The 16,790-nt window shown below is 36.0% G+C and overlaps 1 protein-coding gene and 1 long non-coding RNA gene across 3 annotated transcripts in view; one reads left to right on the top strand and one right to left on the bottom strand.

Moving 5' to 3' along the window:
* Positions 1 to 16,790, top strand: part of LOC132433273 (uncharacterized) — a 295,039-nt gene that overhangs the window by 237,908 nt on the left and 40,341 nt on the right. The gene's annotated exons all lie outside the window — the stretch shown is intronic.
* EPYC (epiphycan) overlaps positions 1 to 16,790 on the bottom strand; it is a 35,617-nt gene that overhangs the window by 17,711 nt on the left and 1,116 nt on the right. The window lies entirely within an intron of this gene.

Consider the following 16,790-nt stretch of genomic DNA (forward strand, 5'->3'; position numbering starts at 1 on the left):
AGCATGCGGCTCACACGTGTTCAGAGCAGTCACAAACCATTTGTGCTGTTAAGCATTGTGTTTGAATTAATAAAAACGAATGTATTTTGTTTTTTGATATTTTAATATTTTTTCATCTCTGCATTTAATCTGCACTGTTTCCAATGAGGAACTCAATGAAAATGTAATATACGTGTGATGGAAAGAATGCTATGAAAGAATTTGTTACTCAGATTTGATTCCTATCTTTATGAATGAGTGAAAGGATCACTAAATGAATAAGTGAATTTGTAAATGATGGAAGGTTCACCAGTCTTTATAATTGTCTAATCAACCAGACTGAATGTCTGTGCCAAACATTACACTTAAGTGATGATCAACTGTCCATTTTACCCATCATTAATATTTTCTAAACATCTATAAACACCATTGTTTTTTCTCCCTATTACCATCACCACAATCTAAGTTACTTTGTTCTCTTGCTTGAAATACAGTCATAGTCTACTTACAGGAAGTTGGGATCTCCTCTACTATATATTCAACCTTCAGTGAGAATAAACTCTTAAAAATACAAAATTGATCATGTCCACCCCTGTTTGAAAGCCTTCAGTGGCTTTTTATTGCTCTTGATAACCAACAGAACAATGGCCTTGAAGAAGCACTGCAACGTATTGATTATGAGGAAGGATCCAGACTAGATGAGTTTGAATCTAGCCTCGGTGTTTAGGCAGTTACTTTACCTCCCTGAAGTTCAGTTTCTTTATTTGTAAAATCCTGATATAAATATTACAGCGGTGTTAGGATGAAATCGTTAATACACATAAAACACTTAGAATAATGTCAGACACATAGTAAGTGCCATGGAAAGGTTTGCTATTATTATTAAAATAAATTTAAAACTCTTTGATTCACAGAGTCCTGCATGGTTTGCCCTTCAAGTGTCCTCTGCCTTCAACTCCTGCCAATTGTTTTCTTTTGCTACACTGGCCATCTTTTGTTTCTTATACTCTCCATGTTCCTTCTTCTATAGGACATTTGAATGCACTAGTCATCTGCTTGGAACTCCCTCCACTCCCCAGCTTTTTTTCCCTTATTTTATTTTTAACAGCTTTATTGAAAGTATAATTGCTATACAAAGAACTTCACATATTTAATGTGTACAGTGTGATGAGTTTGGATATATGCAAACATCTGTGATGCCGTCATCACAATCAAGATATTAGATAATATCCACCACCTCCCAAAGTTGCCTTGTAATCTCTTATTTGCCCCTCATATCTAGTTCAGGTCTTACTTCCTCAAGGAAACATCTCGTGATCTTTGTGACTTAGACAAACATGTTTGATGAGTGGCTCTCAGAGCTTTGTGTACTTCTTTTGGCACATCCACCATTGATTTCATGGTAGATTTGTGTGGTTTTTTTGGATTGTTGCAATTATTCCTTTTCTAAGATCCTTTGCAACATGACTTTTCAACTCCTGCAATCAAGAAGTAGAGGGTCATTTCTCATCCCTTGAATTTTGAATTTAGCCTGGCCTTCTGATTTGCTTCAGTCAACAGAATGTATTGTTGTGTCAGTTTTGAGGGTAGTTCTCCAGAACTATTTCATGTTTTCATTTGATCTCTAGGAACCCTGCCCAGTCATCATATGAATGAGCTGGCTCCAGCCTGTTAGAAAATGACAGAGCATATGGAGTACAGGAAAGCCGTGTAAGCTGAGGCCCACCTAGTCCATCCATCCCTGAACCAACCCAACAGCTGGTTGGGGATATATGAGTGAGCCCAGTGCAAACTAGAAGCCTAGCACAGCCCAAATTGCTGAACTGCAGAATTGTGAGCTAAATAAATGGTTGTTTTAAGCCACCAAATATAATGATGAAAAAACAACAATAAGGTATATAACATTAACCCTCCTGGGGAAATAGATATTAGTTAAATAGCCACATATACAGCACAAAAATCTGTACCAATAATTGTGCACATTTAATAGATTTGTAAACTGAGGATGGAAGGAGGGAGGGTTAAATAAACTGCCTGAGGTCACATAGCTTCTATGTAGTAAGGCCAGGATGTGTACTTGATTATCGTTGCCACAGAACTGCACAACGCCCTTAACATTTACTGACTCTGTACTCAGCCAAAAAAAAAAAAAATCATGCTGAGTAATCTAACTTCTTAAATATCTTCATTCTGAGGAAGAGGAGCTCTGGATAGGAAAAGTGAGCATTGTCATCGCTGGGAATGACTTCACATTATAAATTCATAAATGGACTTCCTTGTACATATTTTAAGCCTCACGTGATTTTTTTTTTCTTGGTGTCATTTATCAACCTACCATCAGCTCTGATGGTGACTGATCATGTTAGTCAGTTGCTGACCCTGAAGGCTGAACACCCTACCAAGGCCATGGTGCCCGGTGGTAGCACTTGGCAGCCAGTCAGTCCCTGAAATTGACAAGTATAAAAAGAAATCACATAACAGGGCTGTAGGTAGAGTGTAAAATTCCAGCCGCATTTATTATAATTTTCTCTCACTTTTGTGAGAAATAAGTATTACGTAGAATGAAACTCTAGTCTGATTAAGCATGATGGCTAAGACAATTTCATATATTCACCAAATCATCTCGTTTTCCTCCTGGGTATTCAGTTAAAATAAATTTTCCAATTTATTTGACTCTAGCTTGGGTCATTTGGCTAGTTCTAGCCAACTGACGGGCAGAGAAGGTCATGTGCAGCATCTGGTCAAATTCAGTGAAGAATAAGCATACTTTCTTCATATTCTTTCTCTTCCCTTAATCTGTCAACAGAAGATCCACTGTGACAAAGGTGAGGATGGTGACGTTCTAGCATGAAAGATGTTCAAATCCCTGAATAACTACTTGGAAGACAGTAAACTCATTGACCTACATTGGGTAGTCATGTCAGCAAGATATAAATTTTTATTGTGTTAAGCCATTGGGATTTTGAATTGTTTGTTACAGCTGCTAATGTAACTTGCCCTAATATAGACCTTTTCAATTTTTGTTTTCTTATGTGTTTCCTAATTAAACTGATGGAACAGTTTCTAATATTTTGGGGGTTGAGCTATCTAGCACATATCATTGACATTAGAAAAAATAAATGCACATTTTTTTGTCTCTCTATCCTCCCTGATTTCTCTTTTACAAACAACTGTTCTTTGATCTTGGTTATTTGGTATAGTACTTACTGAAATATTATATCACTTTTTTAGTGAATTCACCATTGTTTCAATTTATTTTTAAATCTCAGTATTTTATTAAGTCAAAATTAATAAATCTATATAATGAATAAATATCTGCAAGTCAAAATCAAAATTAGTTAATGGCTTTTTGTTTAATCAAAATAGCATATAATAATCATAACATTTGATATTGACTTGCTAAGATATGTATGTATTGACAAAAACATGTAAATGCTTCCTTTTCTTTTAATCTATCCTAACGTATGGTTACTCTTCATAAATAACTCTAAATGGTAATGCTTCTTTGTATTCAGTGCAATGTTTAAGTGAAAAATTTAATGCAAAAGAAACAAAAGCTGATGATTTAAAGTTTCCGTTTAATCATACCCTCCCTAATCTGTGTCTCTTCTGGGACCTCAGCATGTTTTTCTTTGTTCACATGTTTATTTTCTCATTTCCTTTCCTTGTTGTCAGAACATGGCAATATTTCATTTTTACTTGCCAGAAAGATTTTTTACTTCAGTTTTATCCCAGTTTATTCAGGACTCTGTTCACCATCATCCCCTTAGACTCCAGAAACTTAATAGGTTTCCAACATCTTAGTTCTCACAAAATGTATCATCTAGTTCTAATTGAATGTCTCCAAATAATATTGGTAGGGAACTTTGGCAAAGGCTGTAGAAACACTATTTAATAGCAAAGTCAGTTCATGTTCCCTTTCCCCTTACTGCCCTTGTTCCCCAAGTAAGGATGCCAGGACAATTTAGTGTAGGCTGAAATCAGTAATCTCATGAGGATAGGGGTAGGGAGAGACAGTCAATCACAGTAATTGAAAACAAAGAAGTTGGACTGAAAACCAAGATATTTAGAACCTTTCAAATGCTAGCTCTTTATTTTATGGTGAAGTAATTTAGTATTTTTTTTAAGTTTCAATCTTTCCCATCCTAACACAAAGCAAATTGTTCCTTCTAACACAGACTTTATTGAGGCACAAACTGTAACAAGCTGTGCCTTTTAATATGTAGAACTTCTCTGCATACAACTGCTATTCATTGATGATGATGTTGATGATGTATTTATCAGACGTAATTATAGACATTTTGAATAAGAAAACGTGCATTTTGGAGGATGTCCCAGGGAGGAGCAGCTAGTAGCCAATTGCCTTCAAAATAGATAGTTATTACATTATTTTTTTCCTCATGTACAGTCTCAGTGGTAAAGGCTTGAAAAATTTTACAAATTTAGAAACCTTACTTTATCTCTCAGGGGGAAGAATTACTTTAAACAAATTCCAAAGACTGTACTAAACCAGGATGCTAACCTGAACCCTGTTATCGCCACCAATATGTTCTCTGTAGTCTCTGTAGCTTCACTTGGGGGCCTGATTATAATCAGAAGTTTGTAGGAGCAGAACCTGGGTATATCAGCTCTATAATAGCATAATGTAAAGGAAGGGCTGTCTTTCAAGGGTTCGAAATCCTTAGATTTGCTGACTATCGTTAGTCAGCAAACTTATCGTTAAGTTTCTGCAGTCTAACATGATAGATATCCTCCTGCCAATAGGAGAAGGCTGCTGAATAACAGTTAATTGGCTTTGGCAATATTTCACTCTGTGATCTTCCTTTTTTTTTTTTTTTTTTTGCTGTACGTGGGCCTCTCACTGTTGTGGCCTCTCCCGTTGTGGAGCACAGGCTCCGGACGCGCAGGCTCAGTGGCCATGGCTCACAGGCCCAGACGCTCCGCGGCATGTGGGATCCTCCCAGACCGGGGCACGAACCTGTGTCCCCTGCATTGGCAGGCGGACTCTCAACCACTGCGCCACCAGGGAAGCCCTGATCTTCCTTTTTAATCTCAGTACAAAAATGTACGGATCCCCTTCAATTTCCATTCTATATATGTTATAGATTCAATATAGTTATTGTGAAGGATTTTTATCTTAAATGTTCTGTATTTGATTTCTTTCATGTTTATGTCTTTGATCAGAGTTTTGATATCATAACTCCAGAGAAAACACACTTAAAAAAGAGTTGATCAATCCTCAATATCTTTTAGATATATTTTATTTGCTTTTCTCCTTATATGAATTAAGAAATGGAGTGTTTAATATATTTGCATATATACCATTTACCTCTTTAAAGCCCGTATTGAATGTTAACAAAGATATTGATATGCTGTCACTGTGATTATCCTTTGGGGCCCGCCAGTCTGCATCTTATGTGGAGTACACTGACATCACAAGCCAATAATTGTACAACCTGATGGATGACAACATTGCCAAGTAGTAATTCTTGAATTATTTCAGTGCGTGTGTGTGCGTGTACCTTAACAGTGGAAGCCTCTCTGTTCCTAGCAAACTCAAGACAAGGTTTACCATAACTTGGCCTAGGAGTGTTAGAATGAGAAATTTGTGGAATTAGGGAGGGTCTAATGAAAATTAGGCATTTAAGAAAAAGGCTATGTAGGGCAATAAGAGGTCAGGTCCCATCTGGGGTTAGAAGTTAGTATGGTAGGAGAACATGTCCAGGATAGGATTATCCAACTCAGAAATATGAAGATTTCCAAAGATTTTTTGAACAATGTTATTTACTTTTGGCAGATTTGTAATTTGCTGATTTTTTAATGTCTCTGTGGAAGATGCCACAAGACAAAATCTGGAGGACTATGTCAGTAAAACAAAAATCTGGACCAGAAAGAAAAGAGAAAAAGGCTGTCATTTAGCACACAGTACTAGAGAAGTAAAGGGACCAAATTGAAAAGCATATTAAACTGGTTAAAAAAATAGTACCTGACACACTAAAAGAATAGCTGAGGGACGTCAAATACCCCACCTGGGTCCTACCCCCAGAGATTCTGATTTTAATAGTCTAGGGTGTGGTCTAGGCATTGAAATGTTTTAAAACTCTAGAGATGATTCAAACATATGGCCGAGGTCAAGAACCACTACACTAGAGGGGAAATTAATTCCGCAGAATAGGACGTGGGAGACAGAAATGCTAATTAAGTCCTGGAACTTTGAAATGTTGAGTAAGGTCTTGATGAGAATATGGTAGAAGGATTGTTTTTTACTAGCCTCCCAAGGACCACAGGCATCAGAAACATCAACAGCAGTTTCAGTTCAGGAATCTGCTGAGGTTGATTCTCCAGCTGAAAAACAAAACAAAACAAAACAAAAACATGGGGAAGAAGTGGAAACTCTCTGGGAGGCGGATTTCTTGAATTCCACAGCCTGAAGCAAGAGTAAAAGCCCCTGCCCTGGGGCACACAGCTTCCAGACTAGAGAAACCCCTGGCTGAGAATCCTTGCTTACAACAGAATCTGTCACTTGACAGAACACATACTCAATGCAACACCAGGTACCAGAATACCAGGGCTTAGCAGGAAAGTGGGAATTCAAAGGCAGTATGCAGAAAAAAAGAGAAGCCTAAAATGGACCTGGTAATTGGGCCTGCCGTCAATCACCTGTGCTAGATAACAGGATGTATAAAAACTGTGCTAAGAAACAGGAATATCTCCAATAATACTCTGAGAGAAGAGCTTGTGTTTGGGGATGTTGTGCTGCTCATACCGTAGGTGCATCAGAATGACATGGAGAGTTTGTTAGATCATTGATCACTGGGCCCCCCTCTCGAGTTTCTGATTCGTTAGGTTTGGAGTGGGACCTGAGAATTAGCATTCCTGACCAGCTCCCAGGAGATGCTGACGCTTTGAGAACAGCTGCTCTAATAATGGTAAAACAGTGCCATAATTTAACTCCTGGTGGGAGGTTTCTCCCAATTGTACTTGAGCTCTAACTATGCAGACTAGAGACAATGAACATATGCTGACCAACATCTGGATGAGGTCAAACCAAGATTTCTTCCATGTTCCAACTTCTCAGGTACCATCAACTCTCTTCTTGGTCTCTGGACAGTATGTACTGGTTTGGGGAATATACTCTTGCCTAGAATAACTAGTTTAGGGACTCAGGATTATCTGGTTTTTAAAAATTTGATGGGGGTTAAGGTCAATAATGTGATAATATTGTATGTGCAATTAATGCTTCATTCCCTTTAAATATCAAGGCCATGGGAGACTTGGTAATGAACAAATAGCAATTTATGTGCCTCTGAAGAACTGCATCTGAATCTAGTAGAGGCTACTCAGGTTGTAGTTACTGAAAGAGGCCGGCTTGACCCAAGCAAAAAGAATTCATCTAGCTGGGATGAAGCAAAAGAAATTGAGAAAGGGGAGTTTGGGACTGCATATTCTTTGGACTTTTAAATCACAAGGCAACTAATTCTGACTTCGTACAGCAATATCTTTGGATTTAAACAAGTTTAGACTTTAATATGTAAGAGACATTAACGTGCAGTTTTTAATTTTTCCTCAAAAACTTTATAGAGGTAGGAGAGCTATATGCTAATCTGTGTCCTGTTTCTGGAATTGTCTTATTGGAGTGTATTTACTTAGCATTTCATTTCATTGCAGAAACTCTCATAAACTCTGATATTAGATAATGTGGCTTGATATAATTTGAGGTAGAACGTAGAACTGAGAGTGAAATTTCAATCTTAGGTGCAGAGAGGCCTTTGAGATAAATTCACTGATGTTCTTGGATCCACATCAGAGTTTTCTGGGGTCAAAATCTACAGACTTCCAGAGGACATCTAAGAGTGCCAGCTGGCATGAGGGCAGGCCTCATGAAGGTAGCAGTGACTGTCCTAAGAAATGGGCTGCTTTTCTCTCTCGACATGGAAAGCTAAACTGAACCTAATGGGCAAGGCTGATGGCTTGAGAGGCCACCGTGTTGGGGAGTGGATGTATCCTCTGTGGGCCCCTTTACTCACTCCTCCTATGAGAGGAAGAAAGACGAGGGTAATTGGTGAGTGAGAGGAGCTTGGCCTGAGTGGTTCATCTTCTTCTTTAGGGGAGTCGCCTGCCTGTCAGGAGCATAAGTTCTGGTTTGCCCCTCAGTGCATGCACGAAGGTTTACTGTATTCTGAGGCCTGTGGTTGGCCAGCATTGCCTGTGACTGATGACCTAGTCTATTTCTGAAGTTTTGTATTAAGAAGCCCATAGTTGCTTCACACCTAAGTCATATATTACAACCTAGCCTTTATCAGTAATAAAGGGGATATTTTGAATGTTATTTGTCTGAGTCCCATTTGTCCCTCAGTTGATTCTAAAGTTAGGTAGGGCATAGCAGAAGCACATACGAGGTTCCTTAAAACCTAACACTATTGCCCAGAAAACTTCAATATTATAAGTCTCTATATGTATCATAATACAAAATGGTATGCATTTTCAAATATGTACTTGGCCCCTGGCTTCATATTATTTTCTCAACTATTACCTTTTCTTTGCCTCACTCTCCTAATTTATATTTTTATACTATAATGTAATATAACACATAATTAATAATATACAATATAAGATGTGATATGGAGAATATAATATACTCTATATTATATATATATTATAAACCATTTTATGAGATAATATTGTATGTAGCTTATATTTAATATTTTATCTATATTTATATTTATTATATATATTTATATATCTATTTCTGTATTATAGCTTTTATTCATGTGAGTAGACTTACATACTGTTCAAAAAAGGTGGTAGATAAACATATAAGTAAAATAATGGCAGGTTTGGAGACATAATTTCTCAGCATATGTATATATTTTGTGACTGAACTCATAGAAACCTTATGTCCCAATAACTACTGATCTTGTTTATTCTTATTTTTTCACTTCCTTTATTGTGTTGAAATTGTGTGTTTATAAGATAACTAGACTGAGGGATACTGAGGGACAGGGAAGGACTTGGTCTGATTTACCTGCTTCTGTTCCTGGCTCTCAGCAAGAGATTGGGAAGTGGATGCAAGGTGAACCCATGCCCAGTAGAGTTAGTCTTCATTACAGCGCAAATCCCATCCCTTCCCTGACTGCTTCTCTGATCACCAGTGCATAAGCTTCCGTGGCTGTTGATTCAATGACTGATTCCATGGTAAAAGTAACATTTATTGAATATTTGCTATGTGCCAGGTTCTAAGTTAAACCGTTAAGTTTTTAATTTAATTCTCACGAGTTATCTTATAAATAGGAAGTTGTATGACTGTCCAAGGCCACACAGTTGGTGTGACGGACTTGGGACTCACACATGAGGAGACTGACTCCATAGCCCATGTCACTCAACACTGTGAAAAACTGGCTCTCAAGGATGAATGGGGTGTGCACATGAGCAACACCCAAAGCTAGTGGTTTCTCCCACCATTCTTTGTAGTGTGTGTGGTAATGATTTAAGTGCCCAGGCAAAGCCAGAGTGAGAAGCAAAAGTCCTCATCTGTTTATTTGCTTAGTTTAGGGTCGCCACCCTGCCAGTCTATACCTAACCAATAAGCTCAGTTCCTCAGCACATAATATTTAAATTATAGGCCCATCTCCCTTTTTGTTAGTCTTCGAAATCCAGAATGCTATTTGGATTTTTACTCTAACACTAAGTAAGATATTTGTAAAACAAAACAATTTTAAATTTATCTTTCTCCCAAATTATCCCACCACTTGCTACTCAGTCTTGAAAGTGTTCTATGTTGTTATCATTATATCAGAAATTGGTTTCTGAACATGTTAAAAGGCCCTGGGCCATTCGGCCTGAGTTACTAAAGAATATTCTTGTGGGTTCCACATGCTGGCGTGTAGGTATGCTAAGTGCAGTGAAATTGTGCTCTAAGCATAAGTCTGGTACTCAAACTGATTTAAATGATTCATGTTAATTATCTAAAAGAATGTGACCATGAACATTGGCAGTGAAAGCTGTATCTTATTTTCTACTTTATCTTGAAAATGAATGAGGAAGAAATGTGTTTGGCAAAGATTGCTCAGTCCCCATATTTTTGACAAAGCTGCTTTCAGTTCAGAAGGATCATCTGTCCTGTCTCTCCCTTAAATACTTTGACAGCTAAGAGAGATGCTTAGATAGTGTGTTAATTGCAATCACTTGAAAATTTTTTTCTGATTCCTAATAATCAAATTACTTAATTTCAGAGAAAATAAACCTCAATATTGGACACAGCTAAAAGAAGTATAGATGAAAGAGAAGGAACAGGAAAATAATGGAGGTTTTAGTGCCAGGGTCTCTCTAGTTTGACGTTAAAAGAACCTGGTTTAAATTTTACTCTGAAACTTACTAGTTGAATAACCTTGGGCAACATTCTGATCCTTAGTTGTTTTTAATAATAATGATAATAGTAATAACAAGTCTTATTTCAAGGGACAGTTATGATAATTAACTTATATTTGTGGTCTCATAAATAATGTATAATACAGATACAAACACAAACAAATCACTGGCAAATACTATGAATAATTTTCTTTTCCTGTGAGCCTGCATGATTGTACATTTTGGTTGCTTCATTTTTTTAAGGTTTTCAAATAGCTTACCATAAGAATCAAATGGTTTAATGCTGCTTTTGAAAGAAGCTAATGGAAAGTCAGTCAGACAACAGTATTAAAAGATCATCAGCAAAATTCTTTCCTCTCATCCTCCAGAGCATCTTCAGTGAAAAGGGAGGGTAAAGAGAAAGGTTAACTTTTATTTTTTGCCATATCCTGAAAAGAATATTTACTTCAGGCTGACTGACACTTTAACAAGTTACTTCTTCCAGTAAGAGGTATTTTATATGCCAACCATATATTTGAAACTTTAACTCATATTGTATAAATTGGCCAAAGTGAGACATAATTCCAAATATAAAAATAAAAGTATTGCAAGCCTTTTTCACCAGAGGACATAAATTGTAGAAATATCTGTAATTTAATTACTTTTTGCTCAGAAAATGTAAAGATGACTTTTGAGACAAACTATCCTCTAGCATTAGCAAAGTTCTATACCAATTTATTATACTTAGATAACCTAATTTTAAGATCCTTCTTATATATCATTATCTAAAGTGGATGTTGATTTCTATAAGTAGCCCTAAATTAGTTTGATTCTACTTAAGTAATTTCAGGTGTTACAGACCATCAATATGTATTCTAAAAGAATAATAACATGTGTTGCATAACACCCTGTTATGACAAGAGAAAAGAAATCATTGCTCCATTGTTACTTGATACAACTGCCTTCACTGAGTTCTCTCCCAGTCCTATAACTTCACTAAATTTAATTTTCATCCCTTTGATGAGCTTATAGCTTCTTCATCCATAAATGCTATTTTTGAAGCTGAATGTGTTTATTTCAATGGGAGTTTTCTTTATAGGGTTAATTTTAAACAATCTAGCCACTTGTTCTTTCTGTGAAAGAGAAAAAATGGCCTTCATTTTAAGATCAATGGAGAGTAATAGCAAGAAAAGCATTCCTCATTCAAGAAATTTCCTATTGGCCAATTGTTACTGATGTGTTTTTTTTAAATTAGTTGTTAATGTTATTTACTTATGAATGCATACCTTATCTCATTCCAGAAAGTATATAAGGCAGTTTTTTTTTAACATCTTTATTGGAGTATAATTGCTTTACAATGGTGTGTTAGTTTCTGCTTTACAACAAAATGAATCAGTTATATATATACATATGTTCCCATATCTCTTCCCTCTTGCGTCTCTCTCCCTCCCACCCTCCCTATCCCACCCCTCCAGGCAGTCACAAAGCACCAAGCTGATCTCCCTGTGCTATGCGGCTGCTTCCCACTAGCTATCTACCTTATGTTTGGTAGTGTATATATGTCCATGCCTCTCTCTCGCTTTGTCACAGCTTACCCTTCCCCCTCCCCATATCCTCAAGTCCATTCTCTAGTAGGTCTGGGTCTTTATTCCTGTCTTACCCCTAGGCTCTTCTTTTTTTTTTTTTTCTTAAATTCCATATATATGTGTTAGCATACGGTATTTGTCTCTCTCTTTCTGACTTACTTCACTCTGTATGACAGACTCTAGGTCTATCCACCTCATTACAAATAGTTCAATTTTGTTTCTTTTTATGGCTGAGTAATATTCCATTGTATATATGTGCCACATCTTCTTTATCCATTCATCCGATGATGGACACTTGGGTTGTTTCCATCTCCGGGCTATTGTAAATAGAGCTGCAATGAACATTTTGGTACATGACTCTTTTTGAATTATGGTTTTCTCAGGGTATATGCCCAGTAGTGGGATTGCTAGGTCATATGGTAGTTCTATTTGTAGTTTTTTAAGGAACCTCCATACTGTTCTCCACAGTGGCTGTATCAATTTACATTCCCACCAACAGTTTTTAAAGCATGTATGGTAATACTTCAAAAAAAATCTCCATGAGGAGATTAGGATGATAGGAAAATAAAGGTGTGGGAAATAATATGACACCAGGGAAGAATGAGGCAACAATTAAGAGCCATTTTTCTGAGCAAAATGATCAGCACACTTAGTTACAAGGTGTATGGCCCAGAAAATAAACAAATTCCTTAAAACTTGCAACCTGTTCCTCCACATTCTCATGAAAGAGCATTGTGTGGCGTTGAAAATGCCCTCACGCCACCCTACAGCAAATACAATCAAGTGCTTCATGGGACCACAGGGTATAACATTCCTGGTATTTATTGAAGATGCAGGAACAGTGCAGGCTCACTTAAGTAGAGGTAATTATGTAAGACTAAATAATGTGATATAGGTGAGGAGAAGTCTAATTATCTGATTGGAGCCAAGGAGAATTTCCTGGAGGAATGGAAGTTCATATCTTTCAGCAGAACTTCCATAAATATTAATATAGTCACTGAGTACTTTTCTGGGCAAAATAAATTACTCATGGTCAGGACCAATGTTTTTTTAGACCTAAGAGGAATGGAAAATCAATAACCCAAAAACTATAGCATGAAAATGGAAACAAATACCTGCCTTGGTCAAAAACGCAGTCGCAACTTAAGCCACTCAAAGAATACAGAATTTTGAACTATTTAGTTTTTTGGTGAACGTTTTAAGGAAAATAGGGAAATGTTTCCCTGGATCCTAGACTCCCAAATATATCTATATATGTATATATATGTGTATATATGCATATATTCAGGTTATTACTCATAACTTAGATATATGTTGGCAAATACATATTCACAATTATTCTTTCAAGTATAGACTAAGTAGTTAGTCTAAGCCATTTTTTTCTTACAGTAATTAGATAACAGTCAGTTGTCTATAAATGTTACTTCTAGTTCACATTATTCACCCATAGAAGAATGCTTTTCTTTCTAAGAGTGCAGTATAGAATGCACCTGGCATTCAGCTCAACCAAAACCAGTTCAAGTTAAAAGGACAATTAGGAAGTGGTAAAAAATGGAGGGAGGATAATATAATCTTTCATTAGTCTGTTGGAAATTATTTTCTGATATGAGAACATCACTATGATTATACATTATGAATAACTGTAATCTTAGTCAAGTTACTTAACTGCTCTTTGTCTCAATATCCTTCCTCATCTATATTCAATGGGAATAATAATGACACTTCATTATTTTTGGGGGAGGAATAAATGAGATAATACACGTGATATTCCTAGAACACTACTGACACATAAGAAGTGCTCAGGGTTAGCTAGTATTCATCAGTAAGCAAAACGTCTGCATTTTGGTCTTATGGCTTATAACCAGTTCCTATCCATATCATTAAAGTAAAATGAAAGCTCAGTAAAAATTGCAACAACTTTATGTTATGCCAGCAAAGTTATCCACTGGCTAATATAGAACATTATGATGGAATTGTTGGGCCTAAAATCTTTTTCTAACATAGTATCCAGTGGATCCTGGATATTCTAGATCATCAGAAATCACATAAGTCATGAGTCTGAAATACTATTGCTGCATATAATTTTCAAAACAGAAATACTTTCAATTACCCTTTTCCAGCCACTGAGGAGATAATGAATATACTACCACCAACAGAAATCAATAAAGCTGTATTGAAATTCTAACCCTGGGAATCAGGGGTGGTTTGGTTCACTGACTAGATAAATTGTTGGACTCATAAATGGAAGCCTTGCAGCCTTATAGTAATTCAAATTTGGCTTTCAGAAAAAAAAGTTTAAATCATTACATTGTAGTAGTTTTCTGTTGCTGCATTGAAAATTGCTATAAACTTCGCAGTTTAAAACTATACCCATTTTTAAACGGATAGTTTCTGTGGATCAGAAGTCCAAGGATGGCTTGACTGGGTTCTCTGCTTAGAGTCTCACAAGGCCAAAATAAAGTGATGGCCAGGGCTGTAACCTCATGTAGTACTTGAAGTACTTGAAGTTTCTTGTATCTTTAGGACTGAGTTTCTTGTATCCTTATATGCTTGCTGACTGTCAGCTTCTTCTCAGCATCTAGAGAATTCCTGCATTCTTGTTATGAACATAGACCCATCTATTGATATCTTTAAAGCCAGAAACAGTTTCCCTTACATTGAATTTCTCTCATGCTTCAAATTTTGTCCCTAACCTCAAGACACTGATTTAAGTGGCTCATGACTTTAGGTCAGGCAGACCAAGATAATCTCCCTTTTTAAATTTCAACTGTGTCATATAACATAACCTATTACAGGAGTGATATCCCAATATATTCATGATGGTAACAATTACAAAGATCATGGACACATCAGGGGATGGGCCACTTAGGGCACATCTTAGAATTCTACCTACCACATATATCAAAGGCCTTAAGTATTAATCATTCCAAGTTTAGACGAAAGGGTCTACTCTATTGGCATAAGATGCCAAGTCTTCGACTTTAAAAGAAAGAAATTGGCATTTAGAAGCAGTTATCCTATAAATTTACAACTTTAGAATATAAAGTTGTCTTTTGTACAGTTGAAATAAATTCTAGGCTAAATTATGCAGAACCATACTCTTGGCATCAAGGACAAAAAACTGAAGAATCTGATCCCATCATTCCCTATGTCTATCATTTACTATGAACCTTTTCATCAACTGGACCTTATATGGGTGTGTTATCAGTGTTCACTCAGAAAGTGTCACATAAGATCAAGAACATGTGCAACCACTGCCTTTAATTTATAAAAACGAGATAAATAAGTTTATTTGACCTTCCAGAATCTGAACTTACAAGACTGCATTCAAGAAATTCATGCCATGTTAACCAAATTCTAGAATCCATTCACATGACTGGAAGTATTGACTTTATTTCATATTTTCCCATAGGGAATTATATGCTAGTTGTTTGTTTGTAAGGAATTTATAGTAATAAGTTGTTGAGATCTGAGTTAAATTTCTGAATTTTTTTCCTTAGGTCATCTTATTTTCTTTATCATATTGATTTTGTTTGTTTTGGGATTTTTTTCCAATAGGTGGTGGGTGAGTACGTTGGTTGATTGATTTTTGCTGTTGGAACAACTTTGTAAATATCTTTAAAAAATTATGTATATTTGATGTTTTCAAATGTGTTATAGTTTTATTATAGCACATGTATATATCTATAGCTATATCTGTATCCATATCTATCATCTACCTAAAACCAGTTTGCTGATGATGACTTCACCACAAAGGATTGTTAAATCAGGGCTGACTTGTATATTTCAGTCAACTACAAGGGATTATCAGTGGCTTTCTGGAACCCTCAGTTGTTAGGGTTTCTGAGTCTGGCTTAGCCAGTAAGAAAATTAGAAATGTTTGCATGAAGTAAGGGCTAGGGTGTGTAAGGATACAATGCCACATATTCAGTACCTTACAGGAAGGTTGTTATTCCAGAATAAGCAAATACTGAGGAAAGGTTGTATAATAAATCATCTTTATATATATATATATATATATATATATATATATATATATATATATACACACACACACACACACACACACACACACACATATATATATATACATATATATGTAAATAAAATTAAGCTAATATATAATATATATAATTATATATTATATATATAATTAAGCTAATATATATATATACATTAGCTTAATTTTCCTTGATGGCAGGAAGAACTTCAGACTCTCATGAGAATGTCTAGGGCCTCCTGGGCAACAGAAAGGATCCTGACAGCAAGGAATAGCTTAAAAGCAGTCTGCAGATAAAATTCACTTCCTTCACAGTTTTGCCTAGGGTAGGCTTGGTCTCAAATGGTAGTCCCTCTATTATGCATTTGGTCTTCTGAAGTGAATAAATAAACCCTTGAATCCAAATTCCCCAGCCCTACTTAAAATAAAGAATTCACTATGGTACTCACCAATCCAATGAAATATTTTTTGGAAGAATGACAAATAAGTTTAAATTAAAATATTTAATTTGGTAGATAACTGCAGATATGCACTGAGTTTTTTTTTTTTAATATTTCTGCAAAATGGAAAAAGGAACAGGGCAGATGAGTTAAGCACTGAAAAACTTTCTTCTTATACTCTACATTGATGCATTAGATTAGAGATACAGAGATCACATATAGCAAGATTGGTATTAATGACTATAAATTCTCAACAGAAAATCCCCTTCACATAATAGAAGCCACACAGTGAAATGAATCAAGCACTGAATGTTGATAAAGACTTAAAAACAGAGTCGTAACTAAATGTTCAGAAGAAAAGTGGCCTGCTGTCAAGCCTGAAACTTTACTAAAAAGTGGGGAAGAGAAAGATAGAGAGAGACAGATGGCAAAAGAGAG

Source organism: Delphinus delphis, chromosome 11 (assembly GCF_949987515.2).
Source record: "Delphinus delphis chromosome 11, mDelDel1.2, whole genome shotgun sequence".
NCBI lineage: Eukaryota > Metazoa > Chordata > Mammalia > Artiodactyla > Delphinidae > Delphinus > Delphinus delphis.